Below are 20,477 nucleotides of genomic sequence, written 5' to 3' on the forward strand. Positions count from 1 at the left end.
AGCAGGCACTGCTGAAGCTTTGCTTTGCCAAAGAGGCTAGCAAGCAGGCAGCAGAAACAGAGAAGTGGCTGTCCAGGGGAGTTCCTTTAAGTGCGCATCTCTGGAGAGCTCCGGCAACAGCACTGGAGCCACTGGTGACCTCTAGCCCAGCTAGAACCAGTTCTGGGTGGCTTTATATGTGGGAGAGTGTCCAATAGTGTGGATGCTTTCTTGCGCAAAAGCACATCGCAAAAGCAATGCGATTTGAGGTGTGGATGTGTTTTTGTGCAAGATGTTTTTGCACAAAAGGCTTCTTCCACAAAAACCCTGCAGTGTAGATGAAGCCTAGTAGCTGACCTCTCAGTCTGAGGCATGCAGATATGCACAGATAGACCTCTTGTACCTTCCGGGACACAAGACTCAAATAATCACCTTAAAGTGATTTTTTTTTTTTTTTTATTACAAAACAAAATATATACTTGATAAAGCATACTTGGTTGCTAGATGTTACAGAGCAACTAAGGTAAAAAGATAAACACAGACAACCTCTGGGGAACAATGCCTAGATGGTAAATGGGGCGGGGGAGGCATAGATCCACACACAGCAGTTCAAACCAAACCACCAAATAAAGAAAATACCCTGATTGCGACTAGATTCACTTTTTTTCCTTTACTTCAATCTTTCCTTGGTTCAGTCTGCTTCCATGCTCCAAATTCCCTGGAGCCATGGTAGTCCTGCCTGAGTTTAAATGATTCTGTGTCTCTCAACTCCTGGCTTTTTCTCTCCCACACAAAGAAAGCATGCAAGGAATCTTACACAATTCAAATTTCAACCCCGCATGCCCATACGTAGCCAGAAAAAAACAGGGTATGTCTACACTACCCCCCAGTACGAACTAGGGGGGTAATGTATGCATACCGAACTTGCTAATGAAGCCCGGGATTTGAATTTCCCGGGCTTCATTAGCATAAAGCCGGCTCCGCCATTTTTAAAAGCCGGCTAGTGCGAACCCCGTGCCGCGTGGCTACACACGGCCCGGGCTAGATAGTTCGAACTACGTAGTTATTCCGAACTATCTAGCCCGGGCCGCGTGTAGCCGCGCGGCACGGGGTTCGCACTAGCCGGCTTTTAAAAATGGCGGAGCCGGCTTTATGTTAATGAAGCCCGGGAAATTCAAATCCCGGGCTTCATTAGCAAGTTCGGTATGCATACATTACCCCCCTAGTTCGAACTAGGGGGGGTAGTGTAGACATACCCACAGAGTATAACCTCTTAGTCACCTGGTGCTGGTCAGCACTCCTGTCCATAACACTGGTAATGCCTCTTAAATGTTGGTTTGGGGAGACACTCTATCTATCCCTGTAAATAGGGAAAGACTATTTCTTAGGCCTTAGAAAGGGATGCCTTAGGTGGGCAGGAATGTGGATACATTTTTTGTTGGCCATGTTTATAAAGTTTTGTCTTCTTTCTAAAACAAATCATTAGATTTTATATAATGGTTCTTCCCCCCCCCCCCCCCCCCCCCGCATTCTACTCATTCCAGCTAACTAATAGTTTAAGGCAGCATTTTCTAGTGATTAGTGCACTGGGCTGGGACATACAGCCAGGAATTGAACCCAGCCTCTTACTGCATATTTCCTGTGTGACCTTGGGCAAATCTTTTAACCTTTCTGTCTTGTTCCCAGTAGGGATGTAATAGGCTTATCTTTTACACTGTAAACCCAGGCTTATCGGTTACCATGAACGGTTACATGCAGGCTCCTACCCTGCTCCTGGAAAGCCTGCTGCCACCCCACGTTGCTGGCTCTGTATTAGAGCTTGCAGCGCAGGACAGCCACTGGCTACTGAGGGTGGGGAGTGATTGATTTGTGGGCAAAACCCACTACTTCAGATGAGATGACCTCAAGAAGTAGGTTTTGCCTACTAAAGCTCATCATAGATGTATATAAAAAATTGTTACTCTAAGGTGCCACAGGACTACTTGTTTTTAAAGTTATAGACTAACATGACTACAACTCAGACTTTTAAACACTAAGGCTACATCTACACTGGCATGTTCATGCAAAAACACTTTTGCAGAAGAGTTCTGCAAAAAACTCTTCCAGAAGAGAGCATCTACACTGGCATGTGCTTTTGCGCAAGAGCATCCGTGCCAGTGTAGACGCTCTCTTGCGCAAGAAAGCTCTAATGGCCATTTTAACCATAGGACTTTCTTACGCAAGAAATTCATGTTGCCTGTCTACACTGGCCTCTTGCGCAAGAACAGTCGCGCAAAAGGGCTTATTCCTGAGTAGGAGCATCAGAGTTCTGGTGCAAGAAGCACTGATTTCATACATTAGAACATCAGTTTAGTTGCGCAGGAACACACGGCCAGCGTAGACAGGCAGCAAGTTTTTGCGCAAGAGCGGCTACTTTTGCGCAAGATGGCGTCAGTGTAGACGTAGCCTAAATGTCACTTAATGTAAGGATAAGAAGAAATTTGATTTCATATTTGGAAGAGTATTTTGAGTAATTGTACAAAGAGCTCTGTCCATGAGTTCCTTCTTCTTCTCCCTCTACGCCTTATTGGGTGACACAATCTTTTCTTACAGGTTTATCATCATAGGGTAAATCTGCAGTAGAGAATTATACTGTTTCTTCTTGAACCATTGGGATAACACTAGTAAATAGCAATGATGAAAAGTGCTCATACTGTTTAGGTGCAGTTCTGTCCTTTGTGCACATCAAGCATTGTAAGCATCCACAACCCAGAGCATCACCGCCCTGCCGGGTATCAGTCTGTGGGAGTTGGGCACTGCTTTCCAACTTCCTTTACCAAGTGATAACGTGTCTGCTTTCAAACCAGCTTTTCCCATTAAAATGCATGCCCCTTGTTCCATGGGGCTATGTTACAAATTGTCACCTCATTCCCTGCATGATAGGAGAGCAATCACATCTCTTCAAGTGTGAGCGTCTTAGGCTGAACATATTGCCAGGATTATGTTGCTTACAATTTTCATCACATTGCGCAGGTGGAAATGAGTTCTCAGCAGTTTCCCCGTTCTGGAGCCCCTCCTGCAGGACTAGGACAAGCACCACCCCCAATTTCAAACAGTGGATCTATTTTAATAAATAATTAAAAACAACATCCACGTTTTGATTTTGTTTTTTATTTGGACCTCAAGTGTGTAGTCGGCCCCTGAACTGCTGTTTGATAGTTAATGCGGCCCTCGGGCAGAAAAGTTTGGAGACCCCTGGTTTAGAAGATAAAATAAAAAAGAACAAGTTAAAAATCACCTAGAAAAGTTAGATGCCTGCAAGTCACCAGGGCCTGATGAAATGCATCCTACAGTACTCAAGGAGCTGATAGAGGAGGTATCTGAGCCTCTAGCTATCATCTTTGGAAAATCATGGGAGACCGGAGAGATTCCAAAAGACTGGAAAAGGGCAAATCTAGTGCCCATTTATAAAAAGGGAAACAAGAACAACCCAGGAAACTACAGACCAGTTAGTTTAACTTCTGTGCCAGGGAAGATAATGGAGCAAGTAATTAAGGAAATCCTCTGTAAACACTTGGAAGGTGGCAAGGTGATAGGGAACAGCCAGCATGGATTTGTAAAGAACAAATCATGTCAAACCAATCTGATAGCTTTCTTTGATAGGATAACGAGTCTTGTGGATACGGGAGAAGCGGTGGATGTGGTATACCTAGATTTTAGTAAGGTGTTTGATAAGGTCTCGCGTGATATTCTTATCAATAAACTAGGGAAATACAACTTAGATGGGGCTATTATAAGGTGGGTGCATAACTGACTGGATAACTGTACTCAGAGAGTAGTTATTAGTGGTTCACAATCCTCCTGGAAAGGCATAACAAGTGGGGTTCCGCAGGGGTCTGTTTTGGGACCGGCTCTGTTCGATATCTTCATCAACGATTTAGATATTGGTATAGAAAGTACACCTATTAAGTTTGCAGATGATACCAAGCTGGGAGGGGTTGCGACTAATCTGGAGGACAGGGTCATAATTCAAAATGACCTGGACAAATTGGAGAAATGGTCTGAGGTAAACAGGATGAAGTTTAATAAAGACAAATGGAAAGTGCTCCACTTAGGAAGGAACAATCAGTTTCACACACACAGAATGGGAAGCGACTGTCTAGGAAGGAGTACGGCAGAAAGGGATCTAGGGGTTATAGTGGACCACAAATTGAATGAGAGTCAGCAGTGTGATGCTGTTGCAAAGAAAGCAAACATGATTCTGGGATGCATTAACAGGTGTGTTGTGAGCAAGACATGAGAAGTCATTCTTCCGCTCTACTCTGCGCTGGTTAGGCCTCAGTTGGAGTATTGTGTCCAGTTCTGGGCACCGCATTTCAAGAAGGATGTGGAGAAATTGGAGAGGGTCCAGAGAAGAGCAACGAGAATGATTAAAGGTCTAGAGAACATGACCTAGGAGGGAAGGCTGAAGGAACTGGGTTTGTTTAGTTTAGAAAAGAGAAGATTGAGGGGGGGGACATGATAGCAGTTTTCAGATATCTAAAAGGGTGTCACAAGGAGGAGGGAGAAAACTTGTTCATCTTGGCCTCTGAGGATAGAACAAGAAGCAATGGGCTTAAACTGCAGCAAGGGAGGTTTAGGTTGGACATTAGGAAAAAGTTCCTAACTGTCAGGGTGGTCAAACACTGGAATAAATTGCCCAGGGAGGTTGTGGAATCTCCATCTGTGGAGATATTTAAGAGTAGGTTAGATAAATGTCTATCAGGGATGGTCTAGACAGTATTTGGCCCTGCCATGAGGGCAGGGGACTAGACTTGATGATCTCTCGAGGTCCCTTCCAGTCTTAGTATTCTATGATAATGCCTCTATACACTAATTTTTATGTACACAGTCAAGCACCCTTTTAAAAACCCCTCCATTTTGATTATATGGCCAAACTGCCAGGTGGTGATGTCCTGCATGATCTCAGCCCAAGGTGCCTTAGGGTGGTCCATGGTTCATAAAAGGAAAAATCCGAACTTTACATCATCATGGTAACATCTGTGACTCTTACTATGAGTAATTTATTTGGAGAATCCGTCAGAGCAACCTGTTAGGGATTTGTTTAGGCTGAATATACTGCTTTTTCTGACCAGCACTCTAATCATGTATGAGAGAATTCTTGTTCCAGAAATAGAGACCAGTTCTCATACCCCAGACAGTCCTACTGACCACCTTATACTTTTGAAGCCAGGAAGTACCTTCTCCAACATTTCAGAGAGCTAAAATTTCCATTCTCCTGGACTAGTTCTGTGTCTGGACCAAAGCATTTCAAAGGTCATGCAAAAAAGTACCTCGCTGAATGTCAAGCAATTTCCCCACTTCTCTTTTCTTTCTGTCGTTTTATGGCAGTGAGTTTAACGTGCACTGGCAACAGAGCATCAGTTTATGTTGTCAAGACTGTCAGCATACAAAGGACTAGAAATTGTTTGTTCTTACAAGAAAACATAAGAACCTGTCATTTCAATGGACATCTACAGAAACCCCGTGACGGGGCTCTGTAGCCCCTGCTGCGAGTGCTCTGTTGGCAGCGCAGGGGGCGACGTACTGGCATTTTGCCGAGTGCTCGCGGGCTGCGGAACGCCTTGCAGATCCCAGCGCGGCGGTCGAGACGTGGCCCGGACGCCACTGAGTGGGTGGGGCCACACACGTGACGTCAGGATGACGTCATGCTGAGCGGCGGGAGATTTAAATGCCGCTCGGTGCCAGGAGAGAAAGGGGGCACGTGCGTGTGTGGGCACGGGAGTGGGCGTATGCCAGTGGGACCCCCTGTGGAGCAACGGGGACCCAAGCCCACAGGAGGAGCCAAGCGGCCGAGCCGCTGGAGGCCAGGTAGGCCCCAGGCAGGGGCGGTAGGACCAGTAGCGGAGAGGAAGTAGCCCAGGGCAGGGCGATACAAGGCCCGCGGGCTGACAGGTTTCGGCTGAGACCCCCGTCGACCGGATAGGACTGTAGAAGGTCCACGTCCTTAGGGCCCTGGGCTGGGGCGTGTGAGTGAGGGCGGGCCCAGGCCCCCCTCTCCCCCTTTGCCCTCAGAGGAGGGAATACATAGTGATTTGGGGAAAGAAACAGTGCTCTACCCCCCCCCTCTCCCCCCCCCCCCCCCCCCCCAGCTGCAGGTGGGAGCACTACGTGGCTAAGGACCTAGACAGACTGGCTGGGGAAGTCATTCCACAATAAGACTACGGGTGAGGTGGCGGGACGTTCGGGACAGTCAGACGGGCCAGGGTAAAGACTATATGGGGGTCGGACCCGGCATGGTCACCCCCCCCCCCCCCAAAAAAAATTTAATACTGATAATTTGAAATAATCATTTAGCGTAACATGACAGGCAGAACCAAACATGGGACTTACGGAGCTTAGTGCATAAGCCTCTACCACTTGAGCTAAAAACTAGCTGGCTCTCAGCTAAGGCTGTAGAGCACAATCATTCTTTCTCTCTGTAAGTGGTCTAAGTGCCACTACATGGGACAGTGAGCCACACCCAGTAGGTGTGTGGGTTACATTAGCTTCTAGCAAAAATAGACTCATGCTATCTTTGTTTGGTGTAGTTACAGATATAAATGTGGGCTATATATCACTTATTCTAAGTCCTTTTAATCTCCTTGCTCTTCTAGAATGTGGGATGTAGAATCATAGAACACTAGAACTGGAAGGGACCTCAAGAGGTCATCAAGTCCAGTCCCCTGCCCTCAGGACAGGACCAAGCACTATAGATCATCCCTGACAGATGTCTGTCCAACCTGTTTGTAAATCTCTCCAGTGATGGAGATTCCACAACCTCCCTAGGCAATTTATTCCAGTGTTTGACTACCCTGACAGGAACTTTTTCCTAATGTCCAACCTAAACCTCCCTTGCTGCAGTTTAAGCCCATTGTTTCTTGTCCTATCCTCAGAGGCCAAGGGGAACAATTTTTCTCCCTCCTCGTAACACCCTTTTAGATAGAGGGGACACAATAGGAGTTTTCAACTGTCTTCTCTTTTCTAAACTAAACAAGCCCAATTGTTTGTCTTCCCTGATAGCTTCATGTTCTTGTTGCTCTTCTCTGGACCACCTCCAATTTCTCCATCTTTCATAAAATATGGTGCCCAGAACTGGACACAATACTGCAACTGAGGCCTAATCAGCACAGAGTAGAGCGGAAGAATGAGCGGAAGAATGACTTCTCGTGTCTTGCTCACAACACTCCTGTCAATGCATCCCAAAATCATATTCGCTTTTTTTAAACAGTCTCGCTCTGTTGACTCCTATTTAGCTTGTGCGCCAGTATGACCCCTAGATCCCTTTCTGCCGTACTCCTTCCTAGACAGTCGCTTCCCATTCTGTATGTGTGAAAGTGATTGTTCCTTCCTAAGTGGAGCACTTTGCATTTGTCTTTGTAGTGTGGCGGAGTGGCCACCCACTGAGCCGGAGGAGGAGGAACCCTTCCGGGCCGGCAAACTGACTACACTTGGTGGAGAATGTGGGCACAATCAATCCCGCCCCTGACGTAAGGGCCTGAACGTGTGCCTCAGTGTACCCCAAAAAAACCCAAACCCCTACAGTAATTTTTTTCCTTTTTTCCCTCCGTCCCCATGTGTTTGCGGGGTGCGGGACAAACATGGAGTGAGATAAAGTGCTCAAAGTTCTGGCTGAGGGTCAGCAACAGCAGCAGAAACTCTTGCCTCAACAGCTGGCCGCGCAACACCAGCAACAGCAGGAGCTACTGCAACAGCTGGGTGCCCAACACAGCCAGCTACTACAGGAGGTGGCGAAGCAGAACCAGGAGCTGCAAATGCAGGGGTTCCAGCAGCTGGCGACCCTCTGGGCCCAACTGGCCAAATCGCAGGAGGGACCCGCCGCGGACCGGACTAGCGCAAGGACTCCAATCCACCTCACTAAGATGGGCCCGGAGGACAACCCCGAAGTGTTTTTGGAAATGTTTGAGCAGGTCGCGACCATCATGCAGTGGCCCCGAGAACAGTGGGCAACCCTGACAGCTCCATATTTGACTGGGCTAGCGCAGGAGGCCTACCGGGCCTTACCCCTGGAGGCAGCACGGGACTATACAGAGGTCAAAACGGCCATACTGGATATCTCCCCGGAAACTTTCCGTCGACAGCTCAGGTCGATGAGTTACCTGTCGGGCGCCCGCCTTTGGGCCATCGCCCACGGAGTTAGGACCCTCTGCCGACGCTGGCTTCAGCCAGAGCAGCAGTCCGCCGAGGAAATTGTGGAGCAGGTCGCCCTAGAGCAGTTCACCCAGCTGCTTCTGCCGCGGGGTCGGGCCTGGGCCCTCCGGCAGCGCCCAGCAATGCTTGCAGAGGCCGTCACCCTCATGGAGGACTTTCTGGCCGCCGAGAATCCAGTGGCATTGGGCACCTGGACCCTTGCACCAATTCCGAAAGCATCGGCAGTGGCCCCGGTGCCATTACCCCGAACCAGGACCGTGCCTCAGGCAGACGTGGCTCCGAGGGAGAATAAGAGTGAGGATCTTCGGTGTGCCAGTCGGGCCTTCACCCGCGACAGATGGGAGGGCCCTCACCCAGTGCCTTGGAAGCGGCAGCACCTTCCCCCGCGGGAGGACCTTGCTCGAATGGCATACCCCGAATTAGGGCCATGCTTCTCCTGTGGGCGTATGGGCCACTTACAGAGGGACTGCGTGGAAATGGATTGTAACTACGGCCAGGACTGTACTGCAGCCACCCAGGCTCTCCCTGCTGGCCCACCCGTCCTCATGACTCCGGGACCAGCTGGGGCCCCGCAGGTGTTCGCCCTCCTCGATTAGGGGTGCAGCCAGACACTCATCCGCCCTGACGTCCTCCCGGCCACCGCGGTGCCCGAAGGGGAGCTGCAGATGCGGTGCGTCCATGGGGACGTGAGAACATATCCTCGGGTCCAATTCCTCCTGACCATTTGAGGGGTAACCAGAGTGATGCTAGTAGGGGTGGTTGCCAATTTGCCGTACCCCATGGTGTTGGGCCGTGATTGGCCAGGACTTACAGCCCTCATTCGAGAGACTAGCCCTGGGGAGCCGTCTGTGCTGACCAAGCCAGGTGGGGAGCTCCTGGGGGAGGAACCACAGGGGGCCCGAACGCGGGGGTCACTCCACAGGGAGGAGCCAGCAGAGGTTGAGGCACCCGAGCCGACTGATCCAGCTCCCTCAGGCCCGGAGGACACGCCGATTTCACTGGACTCGGATTTTCCCCGAGACCAACGGGACGATCCCACCCTACGAGCCGCCTATGACCAACTCGCCTGTGTCGACGGGACCGTGGTTGATCTGCAAAGGGCTGCACAGTGGCCTTGGTTTGAGCTACGAGCAGACAGGCTCTACCGGGTCGTGCAGAACACGCAAACCCAAGAAGAAGCAGCCCAGTTACTAGTACCCTGGTGCCATCGGCGCGCAGTGTTGAGACTGGCTCATGACGTTCCAGCTGCAGGTCACCTCGGACAAGAGAAGATCCTGGCCCGGAATGTATAAGGAAGTGAAGGACTATTGGCAGTCCTGCTCGGACTGCCAGTTAGCCACTGCCCCGGGGCTGCCAAAAGCACCACTCGTTCCCTTACCTGTGGTAGGGACCCCCTTCGAGTGGGTTGCCTTGGACATAGTGGGGCCCTTTCCACAGAGCAAAGCGGGATTCCGATACATCCTGATGCTCATGGACTATGCAACCCGATTCCCCGAGGCTATCCCCGTACGAAATACCCACTCCCGCGCCATTGCGAATGAACTGGCACGAATCTTTGCCTGGGTAGGGCTACCGCAGGAGCTACTGACAGACCAAGGAACGAACTTTACATCCCAGCTGCTGTGTCAGGTCTGCGGCATTTTAGGCATCCACAAGTTACAGACCTCAGTCTACCATCCCCAGACCAACGGACTGGTAGAACGGTTTAACCGCACCCTAAAGGGAATGCTGAGGAAGTTTCCACCGGCAGAAATGAAGCACTGGGACCAGTTAGTTCCACCGCTCTTAATGGCTGTTCAAGAGGTGCCACAGGTGTCCACTCGATTTTCCCCCTTTGAGCTCCTGTACGGCAGACGACCCCGCGGCATCCTTGATTTGATGGAGACCTGGGAGCAGACCCCCTCAACCTCGGTAGGACTCTTGCAGTACATGCTCCAACTCCAAGAGAGACTCTCTCGAGTGGGGGCCATGGCTCAGGAGAACCTGCAGACCGCCCAAAGTGCGCAGGAGTGGGGGTACAACCGTGGAGCCCAAGAAAGGATATTTGAACCCCGGGGATAGGGTGTTGCTGTTACTCCCTTCCGAGGAGTCAAATTTCGTAGGTGACCGGGCTCAGTCGGCGAGAAATCTCATTCAGCCCCTGCCAGCGAGTCAGTAATTTTATCAACCAGATCGGCGAAAGAAAAAGCAAGTATACCACGTGAACCTCCTCAAACCCTGGCGGGAATGAGAAGGACTGATGGTTGCACCATACCCCTCGGAACCCATACTGGGCCCCCAGATACCAGGGGCCAATGAGGAAGGTGAACCCCAGCTAGGGGATACCCTGTCCGAGGACCAAGGGAACCAAGCCCAGCGTCTCATCGAAGCGTTCACCAAAACCTTCATCTCGAAACCGGGCCGAACCTCAGTCATAACCCATAGCATCCGAACCACTCCCGGACAGGTCGTATGAGAAGGTAAACAGACCTCTTCCCCGGCAGATGCGCAACGTGGTGGACCAGGAGGTTTGGACCATGTTGGAGTTGGGGGTAATCGAACGATCCAAGAGTGAATGGAGAAGCCCCATCGTGCTGGTCCCCAAGCCAGATGGAAGCATCAGGTTTTGCATTGATTTTTGGAAAGTCAACACTATTTCAAAGTTCGATGCGTACCTGATGCCTCGGACGGATGAGCTCCTGGAGCGCCTGGGGAAAGCCAATTTCATAACAATGCTAGACCTTACAAAGGGCTATTGGCAGATCCTGTTGGACCTGGAGTCGCGAGAGAAAACAGTTTTCACCGCCCCCTTCAGGGCTCTTCCACTTCGTGCGCATGCCGTTGGGCCTCCACGGGGCACCCGCCACCTTTCAGCGGATGATGGCCCGCCTGCTCGCCCCCCCCATCTGGAGTATGCCGCGGCCTACCTCGACGATGTGATCATCTACAGTTGCGGGTGGGAGGAGCACTTGAACAGAGTGGCGGCGGTGTTACGAACCCTCAGACGCAGGTTTCACCGCCAACCCCAAGAAATGTAAAATCGGCTGGCAGGAGACCACCTATTTAGGGTATCGCTTGGGACGAGGATTGGTCCGACCACTGGTGGGGAAGGTGGAGACTATATGGAATTATCCTGTACCGACAACTAAAAAGGTCTGACAATTCCTGGGGCTGGTGGGGTACTACTGCTGATTTGTTCCCCAGTTTGCCAGCTTGGCTGCTCCCCTCACCACACTACTGATGAAGGATAAACCCCAGAGAGTGAGATGGAGCCCAGAGTGTGACGCTGCCTTTCAGCAACTCAAAGAGACTCGGTGTAGTGAGCCTGTCTTATTTAGCCCAGACTTTTTATAATGGAGATTGCCTATCTCCTAGAGCTGGAAGGGACCTTGAAAGGTCATTGAGTCCAGTCCCCTGCCTTCACAGCAGGACCAAGTACCATCCCTGATGAATTTTTGCCCCAAATTGCCTCTGCAAGGATTGAACTCACAACCCTGGGTTTAGCAGGCCAATGCTCAAACCACTGAGCTATCCCTCCCCCCAAACTTTGATAAACCCTTTATTGTCAGAGGCATCTGTCTGAACAGTGGGCTGGGGGCCGTACTGTCCCAGGAGGTCGACTGAGAGGAACACCCCGTTGTCTACATCAGCCGCAAACTATTTCCCCGAGAACGCCAGTACTCCGTGATAGAAAAGGAGGCCCTAGCTATCAAATGGGCGGTTGAAGCCTTACGGTACTACTTCCTTGGAGACGCATTTATTTTATTTACAGACCATGCACCGTTAAAATGGTTACAAAATATGCGGGACACCAATGGCCGGCTTATGAGGTGGTATTTAGCCCTCCAACCCTATGGCTGTGTCTACACTGGCATGAATTTCCGGAACTGCTTAAAACTGAATACTATTCCATTTTCAGTTTTTTTCCGGAAAAGGAGCGTCTACATTGGCAGGCTGCTTTTCCGGAAAAGCCCTTTTTCCGGAAAAGCATCTGTGGCCAATGTAGACGCGCTTTTCCGGAAAAGACTACTGGGCTGTCTACACTGGCCCTTTTCGAGAACAGTGTTCCGGAATAAGGACTTATGCCCGAGCGGGAGCAGAATAGTTTTTCCGGAATAGCGTCTGATTTTGTACAGTAGAGCGTCGTTGCTTTTCCGGAAATTCAAGGGCCAGTGTAGACAGCTCGCAGCTTATTCCGGAAAAGCGGCTGATTTTCCGGAATAAGTGGCCCAGTGTAGACACAGCCTTTGTGTTTTCCATCCGCCACAGGGCGGGAAAGGCAAACGCCAATGCAAATGCGTTGTCTCGCCTGGCAGAGGATCAAGGGCACAGTCCTGATGATCGGGGTATGGACTTAAGGGCGGGGGGGTGTAGTGGGGCTTATTTGAAACCCAGGAAGTGGGCGGGCAAAGCCTGCCCACTTCTAAAAGCCCCTCCCCCAGCCTTGAAGGAGGGACGACTGAACCTGGGGTTCAACTAAATACTTGGAACAAATAATGAAAAACACAGTCTGGGTGCGGGTCAAAGGGTCAAAACCAGGGAACCGGATGGGGACACCGAGCAGAGAACCCCGGACAGCGCCCACTGCTCCTCGAAGCTGTCAAGGGAGCCAGCGGACTCTGCCCGGATACGTGATACTAGGGATGAACGGAAATAGGCCCCACAGCCGCAGGGAACCCCCTCGCCTAACATCCTCTCCCTGGTGTTGTAGATGGCCGTTTTAGCTAAGGTCAAGAGGAGGTTGATGAGGAGGTCTCGCAACTTTGTGGGGCCACGGATAGGGTGTGCGTAAATGAAAAGGTGAGGGGAAAAGTGCAGCCAGAACCACAATAAGAAGTTCTGGAGGAGCCGGAATAGGGGCTGCAACCTAGCGCATTCAAGGTAGATGTGCGCCAGGTTTTCCTCACGCCGCAAAAGGGGCAGGTGTCTGGGATTGGAGTGAACCGCGCCAGGTACACGCCCGTGCTCACGGGAGCTGCCAACTGATGTCCCCGACGGGCCGCGGGATTAAGGTGGAATATACGCTGGCCCATCGGGGTTCCCCACCCTCAACGGGTCTTCGGTAGTCCTGCCACTTGGTATCGGGGCGGGACACGAGTGTGGGGAAATGTAAAGTGTGGAGCACGAGCGTGTACAGGTGTTCCCTAGGCGCGGTTCGAAAGCAAACTGGCTGCAAGTTCTGCAGCCGGCTGGGGGTCCGAGGATGGGAAGGCCGGGGGGGCCCACGGAACAGGGGCCCGATAAAAAGGGACGGAGGGTTTGCAGGAAGGGAGGGGCGGGGTATACCCTCTCACATGGACCACTGCAGGAAGTTGAGAGCGGGCCGCGGCAAGGCTGCCTTCACCTCCTGCAGTAGGCGTAGGGGGGTTCGGGGGGTGGAGAGCCCCATGCGCTGAGCGAGCGCTCAGGGATCCACCCAGTCCCCCCTGTCGTAGTCCAGGAGGTCTCAGACCATGGTGGTTTCTGCCAGGATCAGCCTCCGGCGCACCAAGGGAGATTCCGCCACCTGCACGCACAAGGCTGGATTGTGGAGCAGGGGCTCCGCGAGGAGGTCTGCTCCCTCGGAGGCCACAACGGACCTGGTGGCCGAAAACAGCTTCCAGGTCTGGAGGAGGTCCTGGTAGAATTCCGGCAGCTCTGAGAGGTCTCGCGGAAGACCCCTCGGGTGGGTAAAAAAGAGCTGCCGGTCGTATCTGAAGCGGCGGAGGAAGGCCCGTGCCAAGGTGCTCCGTGCCAGACTACCTGCAATAAAGAGGAGTCTCTGCAGGGCCTGGAGGTGGAAGGCCCGGACCTGGCTGCGCACGCAGACCAGGCCCTGGCCCCCCTCCTCCAGGGGGAGAGACAAGACCACTGCAGAGACCCCGTGCAGTCCTGGCCAAAAGAACTCCAAAGCTGTCCTCTGGAGCTTGGCCAGGACCTCCGGGGCTGGGCACAGGGTGTTGAGCCGGTGCCAGAGCATGGACAGGACCAGCTGATTTAGCACCAGTGCCCTCCCATGAAGGGAGAGACACCGGAGCAGTCCTGCCCATCCCCGCAACCACTCACCCACCCTGGCATCCAAACCTTGCCAGTTTTCCGGTGGAGAAGGACGCGTGGCGGATAAATAGATGCCCAGATAGAGCTGCGGACCTGCGCTCCACCTGATGGCTTGAAGCGCGGGTGGGAGGGAGCCGGCCCGCCACCCGGCCAGAGCTCTTGACCCAGTTGACCCGGGCAGAGGAGGCTGCCGAGTAGATGGTCGCCCGGGTCCTGGACCACGAGGAGCATGTTATCAGCGTACGCCGACAAGACCAGCCGCAGCTCCGGCTCTCGGAGCACCAATCCCGTCAGCCTCCTACGGAGGAGACAGAGGAAGGTCTCGATCGCCAGAGCATACAGCTGGCCTGACAGCAGACACCCCTGACATACTCCCCGCCCGAAGCTGACCGGCTCCGTCAGGGTCCAGTCGAGCCTGACCAAACTCCGCGAGGGCGTACAGCAGCAGGAGAGAACCCACAAACCGGGGCCCGAAGCCGAAGGCCTGCAGGGTGCCCAGGAGATACCCATGATCCATCCTGTCGAACGCCTTCTCTTGGTCCAGGGACAGGAGGGCGAAAGACAAGCCGTCCTTACACCCGAGCTCTAAGAGATCCCGGACCAAATACAGGTTATCAAAAATGTTACGGCCCGGGACGGTTTAGGTCTGGTCGGGATGGATGACGTCCGCCAGCACGGACCGCAGTCGCAGCGAGAGGGCTTTTGCTATGACCTTGTAGTCCGTGCTGAGGAGCGAGACGGGACACCAGTTCCGTAGGTTGCGGAGGTCCCCTTTCTCCGGCAATAGGGCGAGCACCGCTCACCTGCACAACAGAGGGAGGACCCCGCTCTCCAAGGACTCGGCCCAGAACACGTGGTCATCCCGTCCATGCCCGGGGTTTTATTGTTGGGCATGAGACGGAGGGCTTCCGAGAACTCGGCCAGAGTGAGAGGCAGCTCCAGCCGGTCTCAGTCGCCCGCGCTGACCGTCGGGAGCTCGGTCCAGAGCATCTTGCAGGCGTCGGCTTCGGTCAGATCCGGGGAGAACAAACTGGCGTAGGAGGCCCTGGCCTTTCCACGCATCTCCGCCGGACCTGTGAGGGGGGTGCTGTCCTCTGCCAAAAGGCAGGTGACGTGCTTTTTGGCCCCCCTCCTTTTCTCCAGGGCATAGAAGAAGCGGGAGCCGCAATCCATCTCTAGAAGGAGCTGGATGCGAGATTGAATGAAGGCGCCCCGGGCCCTGTGATCTTCCAGGGCCCAGAGCTCCTCCCGCTTCTCCCGGGACACCTCGCGGAGGGGTGGATTCTCGGGGGCGGATGCCAGGTGCCCCATAAGCTTCAAGACCTACCGTTCCAGCTGCTCTATCACCGCATCCCTCCGCCGGCTGGCGCCCCAGGAGTAGTCGCAGCAGAAGAGCCGGGCGCGCACCTTCCCCTCGTCCTACTATCGCCGCGCAGAGGGAAAGGCGAGCCGCTGCCCCCGCCAGGCCTGCCAGAACTCCCGGAAGGATGCCACGAAGCCCTCGTTCTCCAGCAAGCTATTATTAAAGTGCCAAGAGGCTGGCCCCAGCCTTTCTGAACTCAGAGAGGCTTTCACGGCCACCAGATGGTGGTCCGTGAACGGGGCTGGCCGGATACTGGAGGAGTGGGTTCGTGCCAGATGGAAACGGGAGAGGTAAATGCGATCCAACCAGGAGTTGGTGTGATGGTCCACGATCTCCCTGAGGACGTCTGCTGGGGCCTGGCATTTCGCGAGTCCTACACAGTCCCGGTCATCGAGGGTGGTGTTGCAATCCCCGCCCAGGACCAGGCAGTCGCGAGGATCCAGAGTGCCGAGGAAGGTGGCTGCCTGCTGGTAAAAGGTGACCTGGTCCAGGCCCGCGTTCAGGGCGTAGACATTGACCAGGTTCAATGTCAGCCCCTCCACGCGGGCCCGGATGTTCAGCAGGCAGCCCGGGACAACCTCGGCGGTCCCCAGCACCTCGGGCTGTAGGGCAGGGGAGAACAGGGTGGCCACCCTGGCCGAGCGAGCGGCAAGGTGGCTAAAATGCACCCCATCCCCCCACTCCAGCCGCCAGCCAGCCTCGACGGCTGGAGTCATGTGGGTCTCCTGCAGGAACGCCACCGAGTACCCCCCCTCCCGAAGGAAGGAGAGCACCTGGCTCCTACAGCCCCGGGCATTCCATGTTGTGAATGTGGTGTACTTAATGATGAGGGCTGGGGTGGATCCTCGCGGGCAGGTGAATCGGCGGCCTCCCGCAGGCCCCGCAGTAGACCGTTCTCCGACCCAAAAGTCAGGAGAGCGTCTCGGAATCTGTGGGTCCGGCGATAGGCCGCGCCGTCCTGCCTATTGGTCCCTCTCCCCTCCTGCAAAAAGGGCTCTGGTGGCCTGAAGAATGGCATGAAAGTCCCCCCAGTGCTGAAGGGCGAGCTGCACCTTGTCCTTGGCCCCGCAGTTATCTACGAGAAACTGGCGCAGCTCGACCCTCAGCGCCGAAGGGGCACTAAGGTTCTCCTCATCCGTGCCCCCAGGTGGAGCTCACGGGCCGCAGAGACGGGCAAGCAGGGATCCGATCCCCTGCGCAGTGCCGACAGCGATGGCGCCGTGCTGCCCGTCCCCAACCCCGGCGAGGAAAGGGGTGGCGGAGGGAACAGGGCAGCCCCTAAGGGATTGGGGACCGGGGATACGAATACCACCCCCTGAGGGCCGCCCACAGCTAACGGAAATGAGACGGCCCCCGTGGGGGTGGCAACAATTGTGTGGGAGGACGATGGGAGCGGGATGGGTTTCGCGTCGGGGACTGGGGTGGGGCGGGGGTGGGGGGACGGTGGTCAGGGAGCGGACGTCACGACGGTTGGGAGGGAGGGTGGGCTCTAGGCTGGATGGTAGGGCGGGGTTAGCGAGGGGGGGAGTGATAGGGATAGGAGAGGAATTGGGGACGGGGGAGGACTCTGGGCTGGAGATCGGTTCATAGAGGGTGGGGTCAGGGCCAGGGACAATAACAGAGGTGAGGGGAGGATCGGTGCAAGGGAGGGAACTAAAGTTTGGGGCAGAATCAGGGGGAAGATCCCTCGAATTTGGGTCACCTAGCTGCGGCGCCTCCCAAACAGGGACAGGGAGGACGGGAGCAGGAAGGGGAGATGGCCGCCCCGCCTCATTTGCAAGGGAAAGGGCGCCCCCAAGCTCGGGACCCAGCCACTCGACACCGGTCGTCGCCCCTAAGGGCTCGGCGGTTTCAGCTCCGGCGCCAGGGTCGGCCGGGCCAATCGGTAATACTAGGGGCGCCCCAAGCGTAAGGATGGGGTCGGCCACCTGGGACGTGGGGCTATCGATAGGGGTAGGGTGAGGGTCAGGGTCAGGGAGAGGAGGGGGCGGCGCCATGGACTCGCCGCCCAGACCGAGGCCCGCTGGCAAAGTGTCGTCCTCCCCCTGAGCAAGCGGGGTCAGACCCAGGGCCTCAATCTCCTCAAAGATGGAGCTGAGTTCCATCCTCTCGGCCCCGGAGCCTTCCCTGCCGGTCGCCGAGGCAACAATTGCCTTGGCGGTAACGGCAGGGGGCTCAGCTGGTATCGGAGCCGAGAGAGCTCCACCAGAGGCCTCCTCAGGAGGCATCCTCGGCCGGCACCTCCTGCTGGTGCTCGCCGGGGGCGTTCTCGGCAGCGCTGGCCCCCCTCGGGATCTTACTGAGGGGGACCTTCCCACCCTCCTCATCAGAGAAGGGAGATTGAGCCCGCCAATGGCGGGCTCTGCACTTCCCCCGGATGAGCGTCCAGCCCTCCGAGGTGGAGGTGGAAGGCTGGTCAGCAGGGGCAAGGCTAGGGGGTGCAGTTGATTTTCGGGGCGGGGGGGGCGTTGAGGCAGGGGAGGGAGAGAGGAGGGTAAGGGAAACATCCACCTAAGGGGGCCCTCTCCCTCGCCCATCAGCAACCGTGCCGCCACCCTCTCCTCCTCGGGCCCCGCAGTGCCTGATGGAGTGGAAGCGGGGCACGCCAGAGGGGGTGCCTCCGGCTCCCGAGCCGAGCTGAGCCATTGGTTGGAGGAGGGGCAGCCGCGGAGGCCGGACTACCGGGGGGGCCAGCGGTGGTAGGGCCGGCGCCCTCCCAGGTCCCGGGGGGCCCCGACACCTCCCCCAACCGGGCCAAGGGGCAGTCCCTCCGAACATGCCCCATGGCCCGGCAGAGGAAGCACCAGGCCTCACCCGTTGAGTAGTGGACCCGGTAGAGGGCCCCCTGGTAGGGCACCATAAAAGACCCTTCTGGCGCCACCCCGCCACGCGCCGCCGGCGGCATTTGTAGTTGCACCTGCCGGCGGAATAACACATGGCGCAGGGCGGGGTCCTTACAGCCCAATGGGAGAGGGCTGATAGTTGAAATGGGCTTCCTCAGAGTGGAGAGGGAAGGCAACAGGGCGGCATTGAGGAGGAAGGGCGGGACAGAGGTGAGGACCACCCATATGCCCAGGTCCTCCAATGGCTCGAGGGGCACGTGCACGCCCCCCACCGCCAGGCCCCTCTCCACCGCCTCCTGGGCGGTGGCCTCCGAGGCAAGGAAGAACGCTGCCTTGCCATACATCTTGGAGGCCGCCACTATGGCCGAGGCCCCCACCACCCTCGCCAACGCCTGCACGTAAGTTTCTACATGGGGCGAGGCGGCGACCAGGAGGCAGCGAACGCCGTGCCTCCTGGTCATGGTGGGAAAGGGGCCCCGGCCACCCGGGATGGAACTGGAGGCGGCAGTCGGGGTGGATGACATGGCCCGCGGGGGGACGGCAGCGGCCACCTGGGCATACGCTCTGGGGGCCGTGGTTGGTTCACCCCCGGAGCTGGTGGGGGGAACAGCATGGGAAGGAGAGGCTGCAGCGGATGTTGGGGCCACAGTGGGCGGGGCAGCCTCGGCCGTGGGAGGTTTGGCCTTCGGGGCCGGGCCTTTGCCCTTCTTCCCCCCCCCCCCCCCCAGCCCTTTTTTCTGGCCGAGGTGGAGGCTGCTTCCAGTCCTGAGGGAGCGTCGGCCTTGGCAGCAGTGGAGCTTAGGCCGGGGGTCGGGAGGTCAGCCGCAGCGTTCTTTGGGCCCAGAGGCAACGGGGGCACCGTGGGACCGACAGGGGCAGGGGCTTCCTCCATTGTGAAGGAAGGAAGGACTCACAGATGGCAGAGGGGGGGCTGGGTAGGAATCAACCGCTCCTCCCCTCCAGACAACAGGCAGGGGAGGAGGGCGCTGGCAGGGCAGGCAGGGGGCAAGGCAATAGATACAGGGCGGGCGCCGGCTCTTCCGGCTGCACTGGGATACTGAGGGGACTGTGGGTCAGTGAGAAGGGTGCAGTGTACTGGGGGGGACGGGGACAAGCGCTCGGGGGGGGGGGGACTGAGTGCCCAGGTTCCCTGCTGGTGCCCCATTGGGAGGCTGGGGGAGGATAGAAACACTAAGGAAGCTAAGGGCAGGAAGAGGCAGGCTACAACTGGGAGGGGCGGGGCACACACAGTAGGCGAGCTTGGTGAGGGCGTGGCAGGTAAGAAGCTCTGGGGCTGATGTGGGTAAGGAACCTTAGGAAGGAAGTGGAAACTAAACTGGGCTAGTAGGGCAGGGCAGGCTGCTAAGGTAGGATGGGGCAAGCAGGGGTGGGGTGGGCCCCTTCAGCCAAACATAGCTGAGGGAGGGGGGCCAAGTCCAAGGGGGTGGGGAGGGAGCACACCCACAAGCGCTTCTGGGGCTCAACCTCACCCACCACTGCAACAAACAGTCCCAGGTGGAGAGCAGGCTGCAAACCCCACCAAGGGGAGAAGAGGCAGTTCAGATGGTAAAGGGTGGTGGAGGGGGCGTTGGGAGTGGTGGCAGCAGGGGAGGCAGCTGGACTGAGGGAGGGCTCTGAGCCCCTCCCCTCCTCTTTTTTTTTTTTTTAGTGGCTCAGTTCACCACCACCCCTGGAGCAGGTGAAAAAAGCTCAGTCTGGTGAACAAACCCCCTCCACAGTTCTGGATGGTGGTTCTCCTCTTCTCCTCCTCGGCGGGGCGCAGCAGCAGTCAGTGGGGAAAGGCCTCAGGATGGTGGTGCTGGTGAGGTCCTCTTCCTCCGGAGTGGAGGGGAGAGGGAGGGCAGCCGGCAGGCCCCCCCTCTCTCCTCAGGCGGCGGCGGCAGCAGCAGCCGGTGGTGGTGGAAGGTGGCAGTGTCTGGGGGAGCAGGTCCAGCAGCTCAGAGGCCTCAGGTGGTGGCTGGGGTCTATTTGAAACCCAGGAAGTGGGCGGGCAAAGCCGGAAGAGGAGGAACCCCTGCAGACGCCATGTTGGGCTGAGGCTAACCCCGCCCTGTCACCTGACCGGA

At 55.8% G+C, this 20,477-nt stretch overlaps 1 protein-coding gene and 1 pseudogene across 2 annotated transcripts in view; both read left to right on the top strand.

The window, feature by feature from the left end:
• The window catches only part of LOC149520846 (serine/threonine-protein phosphatase PP1-gamma catalytic subunit B), an 84,240-nt gene that overhangs the window by 6,254 nt on the left and 57,509 nt on the right, over positions 1–20,477 (top strand). The window lies entirely within an intron of this gene.
• LOC149520847 (uncharacterized) lies at positions 1,165–16,967 on the top strand (annotated as a pseudogene).

Source organism: Pelodiscus sinensis, chromosome W (assembly GCF_052426305.1).
Source record: "Pelodiscus sinensis isolate ZL-2025 chromosome W, ASM5242630v1, whole genome shotgun sequence".
Lineage (NCBI taxonomy): Eukaryota > Metazoa > Chordata > Testudines > Trionychidae > Pelodiscus > Pelodiscus sinensis.